A 17,274-nucleotide genomic window follows, 5' to 3' on the forward strand; every position below is an offset into this window, starting at 1 on the left:
AATAAACCTGTTTAGAACGTATGATGGCTTATGACTGCAATTATTTCAAGCTAAATACAACACTGATAACAGGGTTGGAGCCCTGTTATTATATATATATATATATATATATATATATTTAAGGCCAAAAAATTGATTAAAATTCTTCCTGTTTGATCTTTAAACATATGTCATACTTTATTAAACATCCATTAAAGAAATGTTTAATAACGTAAAATTAAATTCTATTCGAAATAAATCTCAACCTTTGAGTACAAATTCAGAAAGACTGTTTTGAAGGAAGAGAAAATGAAAATTTTCATTAGAGTTTATTCTCAGAATGCAATTAGAAAGAATCGTTCAAATTACCAATTTTACTTCTTCTCCGCCATCTGTATTTCAATCAAATTTAAAAGCTTAGAGGGAGGGGGACAACTATTACTTAACTTTAAAACAGGTAGAGTGGAATTGAAAAGAACAGTTAACTGAAAATTGTGATTGAATTAGTTAACTCACATTCAGAAATATATGTGAATGAATAAATAATGAGAATTAAATAGAATTCCGTAAATGAATATGAAGTCTTAAAGTATATTTTAATTAAAGAATCTAAATTATTTCGAATAATACAATCGTGGCGTGATAAGAATTTAAAAGCTAACTGTTATATGAAACTGCAGTTTATGTCTAATTGACTTAGTTTGTTTTAAAACAGTGAAAGTATATATAAGTACAAAGCCTATATGTTAGTATAAAAAAAATCATATTCAAATACACTGTAAAAAATTACAGCAAAACGTACTGGCACCCTGAGTGCAGCATCCGCAAAATCAGTTTTACCATAAATATAATTTTACCGTAAAATTGTATATCGTATTTTTTACAGTAATATTTATTTAATTACAGTGATTCTGTGATTTTATAAATGTAAATATTACTGTATAAAAATTACAGAATATCAGGTTTTCCTTCATCCGTAAAATTTTACGATAAAAAGCATTTTGAGTGCCGATAACTTTTTATACCATACTTTGATTCCGAATTTTTACAGTGTAGATTGGCTGCCTGCAACTGATCACATGGTTGTGCATGGAGAATTAACAATACAACTTTATGACTTAGTTATTTTATAAAGAATCAGGTTTAATTGGATACCTGCAAGTGACGTCAAACGTGTGCGTCGAACTTGATTGGCTTACGCAAATGTGACGTTGCTTGCAAGTATCCAATAGGCTAAATACCAAATCTAGCTACACTTTAAATAGCTAGCAACAAAAAATATAAATATGTAAGAAGGATATGCATTCTACTAAGTACTAAGTTAGATATTAAGATCATAACTGATTTTATTTGATAGTATAATATTATGGAAATAAGAATAATAATAATAAAATTATCGGTATTTATGTATCGTATGAGCACTCAAAAGTTTAGCTCAGTGTCGAGGGAGACATACCCACAATTGTAGAATGAGATTCTAAATTTGTAAAACTAAAAAAAAAACGTAACGCTACCCTATAATATACAGCAGATAAAAATCGATATTTTGGTTGTCTATACGATATAATTTAAAATAAAATGCTAAAGAAAAAGAAATAGCACATCTTTTTGATGAAGAAAAAATATATAATTTTTCAAATAACAATGTATTGAATAAACTCTGAAAAGGACATGCATTTATAAAATATTGCATAAGTAGGGTTCGAGATTTAAGAAATTTTTTATCAGTTACAAATTTCGAAACTTATCATGAAATTCAGCTCCTTCATTTTCTGTTGATGAATCCACTAAAATCAAAATATGAAGTAGACTAGACACCACTACAGACTTGTAATTTCAATTTTCGGACATAAAACCTAATTTTAAGACCAGTATTGATAAACCGATACGTTGAAACATTTTTATACTTCATACAATCATTAAATATTTTCAAAATAATTAATAAAATTTCAATCATTAAATATTTTTAAAATAATAAATAGTTCTTTGACTAACATATTCACAATTGCTAATGAAATTTAATAATTAAGTCTAGGATAAATCATTTAGGGTTCTGTAGTCGAAAAAATTTGGAAACCGCTGCTATATGCTATAACATTGAAAAAAGGAAAAAGAGGGCGCAAAAAGACGATTTGTTTTGAATTTTTTTTAAAAAAAAAAAGGATTCAACACTATCAAACTCTCAACTAAAAAAGTTCTGCAATTTGTCAACCTTAATCACAAGTACATACCAGAAAGGTCTGTCAGATGCGTCTCAAATCAAGGATCATAAATCTTTTACAAGAATATCATCTAAAAGCTTTTTCCCACTTGAAACCACTTGATCGGATTTTCTCCCATCCTAGGTGGCAGTCACTAGATACTTTGAAGTCATGTTCCTCTGGAAGTCACTAGTCATAACTTTTTCATCTATTAGAGGGGGATAATATCCAGATGACTCTTTCAACAGCTAAGAGCTGCCGCTCTACGAAATCCATTTTCCCTATCTGGAAAGGCAGAGGCCCTTCTAATGTTTGTCATCGACAGGGTGATAAGAGGCTAACAAATCCCCTTGAGACACGCATATAAGATGGTGCAGACGGTACTCTTTTATAGAATTTTTTTTTCTATTCTAAAGCAATTATATGAGAGGCCGGTAAAGCCACATAAATAATAAAGTATATTGGCAGAAAAGATGAGGACAAAAGTGTTTACCAGATATGGTAACTCATAAAAATAATCTGCCAAGATTTTATTACCACATTACTTTTAAGATTGTTTTTATGTGGGTCAATGTAAAAATACTCTGACTAAAATGGTATGGTAAGAGCCACCAGAATTTGGTAAAATTTACCGTGATTCTGGCTCTATGGAAAACAAAAAAGCTTGATAATTTTTACCGCTTTGGTAATGAGTTTCGTAATATTAACAATAAAATATGGTTTTATAATATGTGATAAAATTTGACATATTAGGTAAAATTTGCCGATTTCATAATGATAGCTTAGAGCATGGCTTAAAGCCATTTATTCAATTACTTTTCCTTTCAGTTTTATATTTTTAACTAAATGTTGGTAATAAGAATAATAATTTTAAATTTCAGAATTTCCGGTAAACCATTACAATATGAACTGAAAAATTACTAAATGAATGGTTTAAATACCATACGTTTTTGTTTTATGAATCAAATTACGTTTATTTCTTTTTTGTTATTACCTGACAGTAAGGTACTTTTACCAGAATTTTTTTTGTCTGTGTAAGAAGCATCTGTTTCCAAGACAATAAAGTGATTTATTACTCTTATAATTCAACGAAATAAGAGAATTACTATTAGTATTATACATACCAGATTTATATCATGTATTTTCAATATATTTTCCAGGCATCCTCCGGTAAATGCTTATAAAAAATTTGAGACAAAATATAAGATGGGTTCATAGAACAAACTGTACCGATTTTCCAGTTTATCATTGATAAGGCAGTAAGATTCCAATGAATCTCCCTTATAGGCACGCATGATGAGGTTATGATACAGAAAGTACTTTATATAAGATTTTTTAATGCAAATACTGAAATAATTACCTGAAATGATGGTTAAGTTATGGTTACATTAAAAAAAAGATGATGGCGAAAGTATTTATCCGTTATGGTAAGTCATAAAGTTTTACTACTAAAAAAAAAGAGTTATTCTTTTATAAACAAATAACTATTAAATTTTGTAAATAAATGTTAAAAGTGTAATGCAGTCATTTAGTTATCTGATGAAGAAACATTTTTGGCCAATCGCGTTAGTTCGAATTCAGCATATATACGCATACACGATATTTCAATTTTCAATTGATAGGGCAGTATTATCAATTGAAACTACTATCAGTACTATCCATAAAAAACTAACGAATCCGTTTTACTGCTTTCAAATAAAATTAAGTAATGATATTGTAATATCAGAATTTAATATTTTATCTATTTGAGTTAATTCAGCGATGACACTGAAATCTTATCACTTTTGAGAATTATCTCCTTCCTAAAATGAGTCAATTTTTCCTCTGACCGATAACGAGCAAGGTTTTCCGGCCTAAGATCGTTTGTTTATGTAGTGTTCTAGTCCGTAATAAAAGTTGTTAAGTTTTATTTTAGAATTCCTTCAATAAGTTCATATCATTCCAAATCCAGTTACTACAGATACAAATGGTATCTGGGAATTTTAGAATATATATCTACACCTGATACTTATTACAGAATGCATAAAATATCACTAGTATTACTAAAATATCTAATAATAATAATATACAGTTAAGAATTTGGCATTTCAGGTATAATGCAATTATCATTATTGCAAACCAATTCTTGTTTGTATATATCACAAGTAGTATTACTGAAATATCTAATAATAATGTAGAGACAAGAATTTAGCATTTCAGGTATAAAGCACTTATCCTTATTACAAACCAATTCTTGTTGTACATAACAAGTAGTATTACTAAAATATCTAATAATAATGTATAGTTAAGAATTTGGCATTTCAGGTATAATGCTTTATCATTGCTACAAACGAACTCTTGTTTGTATATATCACAAGTAGTATTACTGAAATATCTAATAATAATGTATAGTTAAGAATATGGCATTTCAAGTATAAAGCAATTATCCTTATTACAAACCAATTCTTGTTGTATATATCACAAGTAGTATTACTAAAATATCTAATAATTATGTAGAGTCAAGAATTTGGCATTTCAAGTATAAAGCAATTATCCTTATTACAAACCAATTCTTGTTTGTATATATCACAAGTAGTATTACTGAAATATCTAATAATAATGTATAGTTAAGAATTTGGCCTTTCAGGTATAATGCAATTATCCTTATTACTAACCAATTCTTGTTTGTATATATCACAAGTAGTATTACTGAAATATCTAATAATAATGTAGAGTAAAGAATTTGGCACTTCAGGTATAATGCAATTATCATTATTACAAACCAATTCTTGTTTGTATATATCACAAGTAGTATTACTGAAATATTTAATAATAATGTATAGTTAAGAATATGGCATTTCAGGTATAATGCAAACATCCTTATTACAAACCAATTCTTGTTTTAGAAATAGTATAAACATAAGGAATTCACAGCGTTTTCAAATAAATGCATTGAAAATAATTACACAACTGTGTCACATATTAAAACCAACATTTAATTGTTTCAAACAGAACGAAATAAAACAAAAGACAATAAGAAAACAAAACATTTCTGACAGACAATATACTGGGAGTTTCGTATAAGTATACACAATAAATAGATCAACTTAAACGGCAGAAAGTTGTAATTAGTGCGCCATTAAAGATATATTTGAATGATTCCGAATATACTTAACAGACATAATGTAATCCGTATCAATCTACACTATCAACAATCAAAATTTAGAAGAAGAAAAAAACATAAAAATTCATTTATTCTTTTAAATACTATTCCTACATGGAATAGATGTTTTACTACTCGACTTAAAAAACCATTGAACAAAAAACGAGGCCATACAATCATTTCGCCAATTTCGACTTTTATCTGAAAGGTAAGTGAAACAGGTAGGTGGTCTTATTCTACGAAAACCGCAATGCCACCTCCTACGCAGGCCATAAAATTTCCTCGAAACTGGCAGAAAACACTATCAGATAAAACACCATTTATTAGCCCGGGTAAAAGGTATGATACCTAAAACCGCAATAGGACGCCCTCACAATAAACAAGGTATGTATAGAGTAATCTCATACGTAATATTAACTATAAATGATTTTGCCAGAAAAGGAAAATATGATGGAAACAACGTTAAAAGAAGAAAAGAACCTAGAGTTAATATATAGCCGAATAAAGGGCCTCCGCCATGTGCAGATAAAAAAAAAAGTTATGGTCACGGTTTGTAACTCCAAGATAGTAGTGGAAGTGAGAAAGGTAAAAGTAGAAAAACCACCCTTTCTTGTTGTTCTGAAATGATGGGGAACGCAAGCGTGGATAGAGTATGTGATCCGTGAAGTAAAATAGGGAAAGGTTTTAACTTGTAACAGAGTTGAAGCTCTTTTTTTAAACAGCAATAGCTTTTTGATTATGGCTCATTTTTTAAAAAAAAATTATTCATAGCTATCCAGTAGCTGGCTATTTTTAAAACTGTTAACACAGAGAAAAAAATTCTGGTAAAAATTGCCGTACTGTACTGTATGGTACATTTCTAGAACCCAAAAAAAGGGGGAAAAACACATACACACACATGATTCAGATGAATAAAACCAAATTATACGGTATTTTCAGCCATTCATTTGGTAATTTTTCCGTTCAGAAGGTAACGGTTTATCGGAAATTCTGGTTATCAAAATTATAGTTTTCATTACCGCACATTTAGCAAATAATTCAAAAATGAAAAGTAAATGTAACAGACGAAATGCTATGCTCTAAGGTAGTGTTTCCCAAACTTATGACTTTTGTGTACCCTTTCTAAATTTTTCGAAACGCTGTGTACCACTAATAAAAAAAATGAAAGTATTTTTTACAAAATGTGTTCATTTTTATTAACATATTTTAGTTAATCATTGCCAATAGAAAAATAGCCAATAGAAAACTACATAATCATAAATTTTCATGGCTAGCTTTCTTTTTAAATAAAATTTTTTGAAATTTTCGTTAGTAGCAAGATATTTCGCATAAGAACGCGTACCCCCACTAAACTGTTCCCGTACCCCACTTTGGGAAACACTGCTCTAAGGTATCAAGACAAAATTACCAATTTTGTCTTGATACATAAGAGCAGTGTTTCCCAAACTTATGACTTTTGTGTACCCTTTCTAAATTTTTCGTAACGCTGTGTACTACTAATAAAAAAATGAATGTATTTTATACTATAAAAAAATTGCACAAAAGTTAGAAATCACAACTAGCTGCTGACATCAGTAATTATTAACTCTTCAAAAAGTAGCCAAAATAAAAATACGTAATCGTAAATTTTCATGGTTAGCTTTGTTTTTAAATAAAAAAAATTTAAATTTTCGTTTGTTGCATAAGAACATAAGATGTTTCGCATAAGAACTCGTACCCCTGGGGGTACGCGTACCATACTTTGGGAAACACTGCCTTAGTGCATAGCATTACCAATTATTGTTAAATTTCTAAAATTTAAACCAAAGTGTCTCTGTAAAAATTACCAAGCTTTTTGGTGTTCCCATAGAGCCAGGAACAAGGTAAATTTTACCATGTTCTGTTAGTTTTGACCAAAATTTTTTGTCAGTGTAGTGAATCTAATATTATTCAGGCCACAAATCACAATAACGATTAAATATTAGAAATTACATAACGATACGTTATCATTGAGTACAATTGCAAATTATAAAAAAAAAAAAAAAAAAAAAAAAAAAAAAAAAAAAAAAAAAAAAAAAANAAAAAAAAAAAAAAAAAAAATCATCTTAAAAATAAGTATTTTCAATAAAACTATCACAAATTCATTTATGGGTACAAAACGATTCAATAATAAGCTAATGAGTGCAAAAAAACAGAAAAGGTGCTAAGCTTTACTGCTTAATATCATATTATCAAGCAACATAGTTACTTACGTCACAACATTTCCTAATCATCAAACAATCAATGTTGTGAATGATAACAGCATGTTGTTTGTTTAAACCCTTCGAAGCTCTTAAAAGAAACTAACGCGAGCTTTGAAACTACACTACACGAGATGTTGGTTAAACGTTTATAATATCAGTACCTTGAACAATACGACGCGAATTTTCTGCAAACTTAATAAGCTGTTAAATTAAATCATGTTTCCGTTCAAACTAAATCATAGTATTCAATAATCAAGTTGAAAAAGGACGGTTCAAGTTAAGGTCAACTTACCCCGCATTTAAAGTGGATCAAATTTAAACTATATTATGGTACATCTCGCTTCAAAATTTCTTACATTGTAAGAGTTCAAGAAATATCCCAACTACTATCGCTTAATGAGATAAGAAAGGAAGTATATGTTCAGAACTGAAAGAATATGGTAAAATTTAGTGCGTTTCTGTTTCTATGTGAACGCTAAAAAGTTAGATAATTTTTACCGAAGTGCATTAGTGGTGATTTATTTAAAATTAACAATAAAATATGATTTTATAATGTGCTGTAAAATTCGGTGATTTTATCACGATGCTTTAGACAATGGCATAAAAACCTTTTACTCGGTTGAATTTACTTTTCAGTTTTATATTTTTTACAAAATGTGTGGTAATAAAAATTGTAATTTTGAAAACAAATATCTCCGATAAACCATTAACATATGAACGGAAAATTACCAAATGAGTGGTTTAAATACCGTATACTTTGGTTTAATTAACCATGACTATAGTTTTTTTCTTTTTTTTTTGGACCAGAAATGTTACCGTATGGTAATTTTACCATTTTCTTTCTCCACGTTCACTTATTAAAAAAATTAATTAAGTGAAATAAAATGAAAAAAAAACTAAGGTCTAATAATAATATAAGTTTCAAAGTTAATTAAATAACTATAATTTCAGGGGGGAAAAAAACAGCTAAAAAGTAATAATAAATAGTTCTTTTACTCAAATAGCAAACAGAAAAACAAATATTATCTTTCAAGAACCTTTTATGGCTATTAAAAATCAAAACCCAAACCTCTTACAAGAAACAATCAATATTGAAGATAAAAGCATGTTTAAAGTTCAAAAAATAAAGATGACGATACTTTTTCTTTAGGGTTCAATAGTAAAACACGATATCGTGGAGTCAGGTAACGATGTAAACACGACGAACAAAACATATCGAAATTACAAAGCCATGGAAAAAGTTTTTATCAATAAAGGTAAATAAAAAGTAAAATAAAAAGTGCTCGTGAAAAGAAATTTCTTTCATGACAAAGAACCTTTCTTACTTTCTTGGAAAATAAAAGTTTCTTTAATACGACTCATTATAATTGCTAATGGCTTTTGTCTCAACAGTTTTTTATTGAAAATATAGATAAAATGTTATTAGTAATTATTACAATTTAGTTTGTTATTTTTCTAAATTACAATTTTTTTTAATATCTCATAAAAATGTGCAGAACACACATCTTTGTTTTTATATTATTTAGTAAATATTGTAATATAATTTGGAGTATGGGGCATAATCAAGTTTAAAAATGAATGATATGAACACATTGAAAAAAATTTATATTAAAATGAATCATTAAAACGTTCGAATTAATAATATGGTGTAAAGTTGAATCGCATTATCAAATAACTTAAACTTAATTAAACCATATAAAAAGAAATGTTTAAACTCGAGAAGAAATATAGTTAGTTCAATTTTACACTTTTCAATTTTACACTTCAATTTTACTTTTATCAAAAGTGTTATTTTCAAATTAATAATATGGTGCAAAGTTGAATCACATTATCAAATAACTTAAACTTAATTAAACCATAATACAAAAAGAAATGTTTAAACTCGAGAAGAAATATAGTTCAATTTTACACTCATTTTGCACTTCAATTTTACTTTTATCAAAAGCGTTATTTTCAAATTAATAATATGGTGTAAAGTAGAATCGCATTATCAAATAACTTAAACTTAATTAAACGATTCAAAAAGAAATGTTTAAACTCTGAGAAGAAATATAGTTCAGTTTTACACTTTTCAATTTTACACTTATTTTACACTTCAATTTTACTTTTATCAAAAGTGTTATTTTCAAATTAATAATATGGTGCAAAGTTGAATCACATTATCAAATAACTTAAACTTAATTGAACCATACAACAACAAAAAAAAATGGTTAAACTCGAGAAGAAATATAGTTCAATTTTACACCTTATGAAGATTGTGGCAAATCTGTGGCAATTATTAGGGGCAAATCTTGAACCCATTTTTCTGAGATTGTAGTTTGAAATATGTCAATTTTTTAACACTTAACACGCTGTTGCGGTTAATAACAGATAAGGCAGAGAGTTTTCCTATTAAATTGAGAAAATGCAATTTACTTTTTCGTTTTATGCAATTTTATTTAGAATCTATTATTAAAATTTATGATTGACATCTTTAAACACAAAACCCTCACACAAAAACTTTATGTGTGTCATTATGAAAAGAAATTCGTATAGTAAAAATTAAATATTCATTGACCACTAAAGCAAGTAACAAGACCTTACCTACCTTTATTAGTTTAAGGGTCAATTGTTATTATTTCAGTGAAATTATTTTAAGTGTTATCGTTAAGTGTTATTATTTTAATGCAAATATTTTAACTGTTATTGTTAAATGTTAATATTTTATTGTAATTATTTTAGGTGTTATTATTTTAGAGTAAATATTTTAAGTGTTATTATTTTAGCATAATTATTATTTGGAAATAAATATTTAATGTGTTATTAAGTGTTACTATTTTAGTGAAATTATTTTAAGTTTTATTGTTAAGTGTTATTATTTTAGTGTAAATATTTTAAGTGTTACTATTTTAGTGTAATTGTTTTAGGTATATTCAGGTATATTTAGGTATATTTTATTACATTACATTAGGTATATATTACATTAGGTATATTTAGGTATTATACTGTTTTAGGTATTTATTTGCATTTCAAATTCAGCAATATTTGTTTTTCATTCACTCTGTATATTAACAAGCGAATTAATAAAACAGTTTGGAGAATATAGAGAAGGGGACAGAAGGAGATTTGCATTCTTAATTGTCACACTAAACCAGAGGTCGCCAAAGTGGTCTATATAGACCCCCAGGGGTCTATTTAACAAAAGCGGGGGTCGATCTGAGACAGGGGGGCGAATGGGGGTCGATCCGAATCGGAAGGGTCGGGGGGGAAAAAAACAGTTCTCAATACGCAAATCACACATACCTAATGTAAAATTGGTATGCAAAATTTGTGAATTTTTTTATAATTGACTCAATATCTGTTTCTTTATAAAACATAAATTAATAAGCGTATATTTATTGGGGTAAAACAAGAATTTACGTATCACCAAGCAGTGGCACGAACTCAGCGCAGTTTATAAGTCATATGCATATGTGCGCTTGTCCAAATGTCACGTGTGACGAGCATTATCGTTACAAATGCAAATATCATACTAAACCATATAAAAAGAAATGTTTANCTCATTTTACACTTCAATTTTACTTTTATCAAAAGTGTTATTTTCAAATTAATAATATGGTGTAAAGTTGAATCGCATTATCAAATAACTTAAACTTTATTAAGCCATAATACAAAAAGAAATGTTTAAACTCGAGAAGAAATATAGTTCAATTTTACACTTATTTTACACTTCTATTTTACTTTTATCAAAAGTGTTATTTTCAAATTAATAATATGGTGTAAAGTTAAATCGCATAATCAAATAACTTAAACATAATTAAACCATAATTAAACCATACAAAAAGAAATGTTTGAACTCGAGAAGAAATATAGTTTAATTTTACACTTTTCAATTTTACACTTATTTTACACTTCAATTTTACTTTTATCAAAAGTGTTATTTTCAAATTAATAATATGGTGTAAGGTTGAATCACATTATCAAATAACTTAAACTTAATTAAACCCTATAACAACAACGAAAATGGTTAAACTCGAGAAGAAATATAGTTCAATTTTACATCTTATGAAGATTGTGGCAAATCTGTGGCAATTATTAGGGGCAAATCTTGAACCCATTTTTCTGAGATTGTAGTTTGAAATATGTCAATTTTTTAACACTTAACACGCTGTTGCGGTTAATAACAGATAAGGCACAGAGTTTTCCTATTAAATTGAAAAAATGCAATTTACTTTTTCTTTTCATACAATTTTATTTAGAATCTATTTTAAAAAAATTATGATTGACATCTTAAAACACAAAACCCTCAAACAAAAACTTTATGTGTGTCATTATGAAAAGAAATTCGTATCGTAAAAAATAAATATTCATTGACTACTAAAGCAAATAACAAGACCTTACCTACCTTTATTATTTTAAGGGTCAATTGTTATTATTTTAGTGAAATTATTTTAAGTGTTATCGTTAAGTGTTATTATTTTATTGTAAATATTTTAGTTTAAATGTTTTAGGTGTTATTGCATTTCAAATTCGGCATTATTTGTTTTTCATTCACTCTGTATATTAACAAGCGAATTAATAAAACAGTTTGGGATAAATAGAGAAGGGGACCGAAGGAGAGTTGCATTCTTAATTGTCACACTTAACAATGGATTGATTATATTCATGTCATCTAACAGAATTCAATTAAGGGGGGAAGGTACGTGATTTCGGTGAGTTGTAACCCTAACTTCTTCTGGTAATGTACGCAACTCACTGAATCAGGAGTAGTGGCCCCAGACAAATTTCTGGAAAGTTAACAGAAACAACAGTGGAGATAAACTCACAATAGATATAAAAAATTAATTCGAAACATGGTAAGTTTTCATCAGAATTGCAAAGGGAAAGAAATATTCTAATATATAAAGTAACAACGACGTAAATGAATAACTCTAAAAACTAAACAAATCCAACGATCAAGACAACGAAAGAACGTAGTTAGAAAATTCTCACCTAAGGACAAAATGGGTCAGGACATAAACACTAAATCTGGAGAATAAATAACCTCAGTCTCTTTGTCGTAACCGAAATCGTCATAAACCTCCAACACGCAAAGGTAATTCCCCCATTTTAAACGTCCTATTGCTTTTCATGGGTGCTAACACAAGTAAAGCAACAAACATAGCTACCTTCATCATTTTAGGCGTCATTTTATTTCAAATTAGGCTAGCTAATTTTCAGACACCCAATAGATTAACTGAAGAATTAATAAAACAGGTTGGAATAAATAAAGAAGAAGCTGTTGGAGATTTGCATCCTATGTCATATTCACGCTGAAGAGATTGCATTCGATTTTTTTTTTTTTTTTTTTTTTTTTTTTTTTTTTTTTTTTTTTNTTTTTTTTTTTTACAAAACTCAAAAAATAAGAAACGAAACACATGAATCTGAAGAGTTGCACATTGTAAAAAATTCCGGATCAAACTGCGATTTAAGTACCGGGACTTTGGGTGCATCATCCACAAAAGCTATTTTGACAGTAAAATATTAAACCGCATTTTTTCACAATATTGTTTATTAAAATAAAATGATTCAATAATTTAACGGCAATTATTACTGTAAAAATTATAATATTTTTTGTTGAGCAACATGATCCGATGAGTTGCATACTGTAAATTATTCAGAATCAAATTACAGTATAAAATACCGACATACCGACACTTCGGTATCATCATCTGTAAAACTAATTTTTACCATACCATATTATACCGTAATTTTTAATATAATATTAATTTTAGAGTGATTCAGTGGTTTTAGGGTAATTTTAACTGTAAAAATAACGGTATATCAGATTTTTTTCGTAACATGGTGCGGTAGAAATGGATTTTACGGTAAAAAGTACCCTTTCCCTGTGTACCGATCCTTTTTATCGTAATTTCATATGGAATTTTTTACAGTGTGGGTTTTGAAAAGCTGAAAAATTTACACCAAAATCACATCATCTTAATAACTGTTTTTTAATTCGTGTTTTTATTAAAGGCTTGCATTGAACAATTGAAATAAAATTGAATAAGAAATTATAATCGAAGAAGAAATTTAAACTAATATTATTATTTCGCCTATTTTAAAGCGATACTTCTTTTCTTTTTAATCTGTCTTGATCTGCATCTTTTCGCATTAACACTTCCAGGGGTCTGTCCAGACATTTTGTAATAGGTCCGTTTTTGTAAAATTGTGAAAAAATTACTCGTAATTTGTGAACACAAAATAAACGTTAAGTCACATTCTTTCAACCAGGGTCCGTTGTGAATTTGAGCAAATAGGGTCCGTTATTGCAAAAAAAAACTTCTTCAAGGAGTTTTTAAGTTGCAAAGATATACAAGATTATGCTCAACACTGTTAAATTATAATTAAAAAAAATTAAATTTTAAAAAATAAACAACAATTGCAGCTACTAAATTAGCGATGCAACATATAAATATTTGGTATTTAGCCTTACTGCTGAACGCAGAATATCAATTTCGGACGAATAAAGGAAGAAGCGTCTGCCGAAGACAAAATTTAGTTCGTTTACATCTGTCTTTCTTCCTCCCCTCTTCCTGGGAAAGGTTTATTCGATTAACAAAAGAATAATGAAGATAAACAAATTTGTGAAGGGTTCGATTAAAAGATAAATTATTTTGTGAAGGGTTCGATTAAAAGATAAATTATTTCGTGAAGGGTTCGATTAAAAGATAAATTATTTTGTGAAGGGTTCGATTAAAAGATAAATTATTTTCCGAAGGGTTCGATTAAAAGATAAATTATTTTGTGAAGGGTTCGATTAAAAGATAAATTATTTTGCGAAGGGTTCGATTAAAAGATAAATTATTTTGTGAAGGGTTCGATTAAAAGTTAAAATATTTTGTGAAGGGTCCGTTTTTGTGAAAAGATATTTTGCGAAGGGTCCGCTAACGGATCTAAATTTCTTCTAAACAGACCCCTGACTTCAATCGTGAGAATTCAATCTTGATCTGGAATTTTTTACAGTCCATCCTGTAATAGACGCATCGCACTAAATCCAAGGTAGGCGGCTTAGAAATAGTGGAGTGATAAAAGAAACCACAATGCGAGACGACAGACGTAAAAAATTTATACGAAAAAGAAAAGTTAGCCTTAACGTATCAGAATTGCAAAGAAAAAAGAAGTATTCCGTTAAATAAATGAACTACGCCATAAATGAATTACCCTGGAAACCAAATAAATTCGACGTCGGAGACAATAAAAGCAGAGCAATGAGAAAAATTCTCACTTAGGGGGGTGAACTGGGTCAATACATGACCACTAAATCTGAAAGATAAATAATCTCTGTCTGTTCGTCGTAACCGAAATCGGCATCAAAATCCTTACGACACGAAAAGGATCATTTCCTGATCCAGAAGGAAAAATAAAAAGAAGTGTCATTTCCCATTTTAAATGGTACGTCTCATTGTTTTTTTTTTTTACTTTGTTATATCCAACAGAAGAAAAAGGCTCGGAACACCTAAGCTATCAATTTCTATTTTAAGCAAGGCGTTCAGTATCAGAAAGACAAACAATACAATGGCCTATCTAGTTGGATAAAGTCGATGAGAATGTTCAACAGACTCGACTGTTACACACGCTGCTCTCTTTTAACTTAGAACCTCACTAAAAACTTTCAATCAGATTAAAAATAAATAAATAAATAAACATAAAATTTAAATTTCTGTTTAAAAACTCTTACAATAAAAACATTTTAATTTAAGAAATTTCAGAATTTTTTTATGCATGTATAAACAATTTCCTTATAACTTAATTGCAAAACATAAATCTTAACTTGAGTTATAAACTATTATTCTTTTAAGAAATGTGATTAACCCAAAAATAAATTCTGGCCAAATTAACCGTACTGAATGGTAATGACATTTCTGGTTTAAAAAGAAAAAAAAAAAAAAAAAAAAAAATTTTGGCAATAAATATCAAAATATAATTTTGGCATTAAAAATCAAATAATAATCGTGGTATTAAAGCAGCCATTTGGTATTTGTTTTGTTTATGGTAATGGTTTACCGGAAATTCTGGTTTTCAAAATTACAGTTCTTATTACCCCACAATTAGAAAAACTAAGCTGAAATTTTTTTTTTACCGGTTATATGTTTTTTTTTTATCATGATGAAAATACCAAATTTTGAAATAGTTACCAAATTGTAACACAAACTATAAAAATCTTATTTCATTGCTAATTTTTCCAAAATCATTTCGGTAAAAATTACCGAGTATTTTGGTGTTCCCATACAGCCGGAAACACGGCACATTTCACCATTTTCCGGAAGTACTTTACCAGAATACTTTCCACTTTCTGGTAGTACCATACTTTTTTTCACTGTGAAAACAAGAAAAAAAAGATATATTAACATTTTTAAGGTATTAATACCACTTTGTCGTTTCATTTACGTTTTCTTAAGTAACTATGACGAATGTATATTTCGATTCATACAACTGACATATCACGCATATGTTAGACAATAATGCTACATGTCATATGTATACCTCGATTCATACAATTAATACACGAGAATACAAATGGGGGTCGAGTATGCTACGATTCACACAGTTGAAACAAGCTTTACAAACGTAAGAGAAAGAGTAAATATCCGAATTTCGGGAAATATCTCGTTATTTAGGTACTAAGATAAAAACAACGGTTATTTCATATAATTGAAGTAATAAAAAAAATTTATTAAAAATAAACAATATATACAAGCTGTAAGTCATTCGAACGCTTCTATATGATGCTTTTAGCAGGGGTCTGTTTGGAAGAAATTTGGGTCCGTTAACGGACCCTTCACAAAATATCTTTTCATAAAAACGGACCCTTCACAAATTATTTTAACTTAAGAACGGATCCCTCACAAAATAATTTATCTTTTAATCGGACCCTTCACAAATTTGTTTATCTTCATTATTGTTTTGTTAATCGAATAAACCCTTCCCAGGAGGGGAGGGGGAAAGAGAAACTGATGTAAACGNCACACTATTAGTCTTTTAAAGAAATGTGATTAGCCCAAAAATAAATTCTGGCCAAATTAACCGTACTGTATGGTAATGGCGTTCCAGGTAAAAAATAAATAAATAAATAAAAATAAAAAACATATTTTTGGCAACAGAAATCAAAATATGTAGTATTAAAGCGGTTATTTGGTAATTTTTTCGTTTTTATGAAGTAACCGGTTTACCGGAAATTACAGTTCAAAACTACAGTTCTTATTAGCACACAGTTAGATAAAATAAACTGGAAAAAAAATTTATATTGTTTGTTATGTTTTTTTATGTCATACTTTAAGGTATCATGATAAAAATACCAAATTTCAAAATAGTTACCAAATTGCAACACAAACTATAAAATCTTATTTCATTGTTAATTTTTCCAAAATCATTCCCAAATCATTTCGGTAAAAATTATCGAGTTCTTGGTGTTCCCATACAACCAGATACACGGCACATTTTACCATTTTCAGGAAGTACTTTACCAGAATAATTTCCCCCTTCTGGTAGTACCATACTTTTTTTCTCCGTGAAAACAAGAAGAAAAAAAAGATATATTAACATTTTTAAGGTATTAATACCACTTTGTCGCTTCATTTATGTTCTTTTAAATAACTATGAGTCAATGTATATTTCGATTCATACAACTGACATATCACACATATGTTAGACAATAATGCTACATGTCACATGTATACCTCGATTCATACAATTAATACACGAGAATACA

The 17,274-nt window shown here is 28.4% G+C and overlaps 1 protein-coding gene across 7 annotated transcripts in view; it reads right to left on the reverse strand.

Annotated features, from left to right (window-relative positions):
• Window positions 1–17,274, reverse strand: part of LOC107455064 (apoptosis-stimulating of p53 protein 1) — a 453,339-nt gene that overhangs the window by 96,282 nt on the left and 339,783 nt on the right. Inside the window, exon 1 of one of the 7 annotated variants that reach the window (XM_016072477.3) lies at window positions 2,211–2,347. The exons of the other annotated variants lie outside the window; for them this stretch is intronic. The gene's annotated coding sequence lies outside the window, so the exon portion shown is untranslated. Of the gene's footprint in view, window positions 1–2,210; window positions 2,348–17,274 lie in introns of those variants that run through there. 7 annotated transcript variants of the gene reach the window in all.

Source organism: Parasteatoda tepidariorum, chromosome 8 (assembly GCF_043381705.1).
Source record: "Parasteatoda tepidariorum isolate YZ-2023 chromosome 8, CAS_Ptep_4.0, whole genome shotgun sequence".
Taxonomy (NCBI): domain Eukaryota; kingdom Metazoa; phylum Arthropoda; class Arachnida; order Araneae; family Theridiidae; genus Parasteatoda; species Parasteatoda tepidariorum.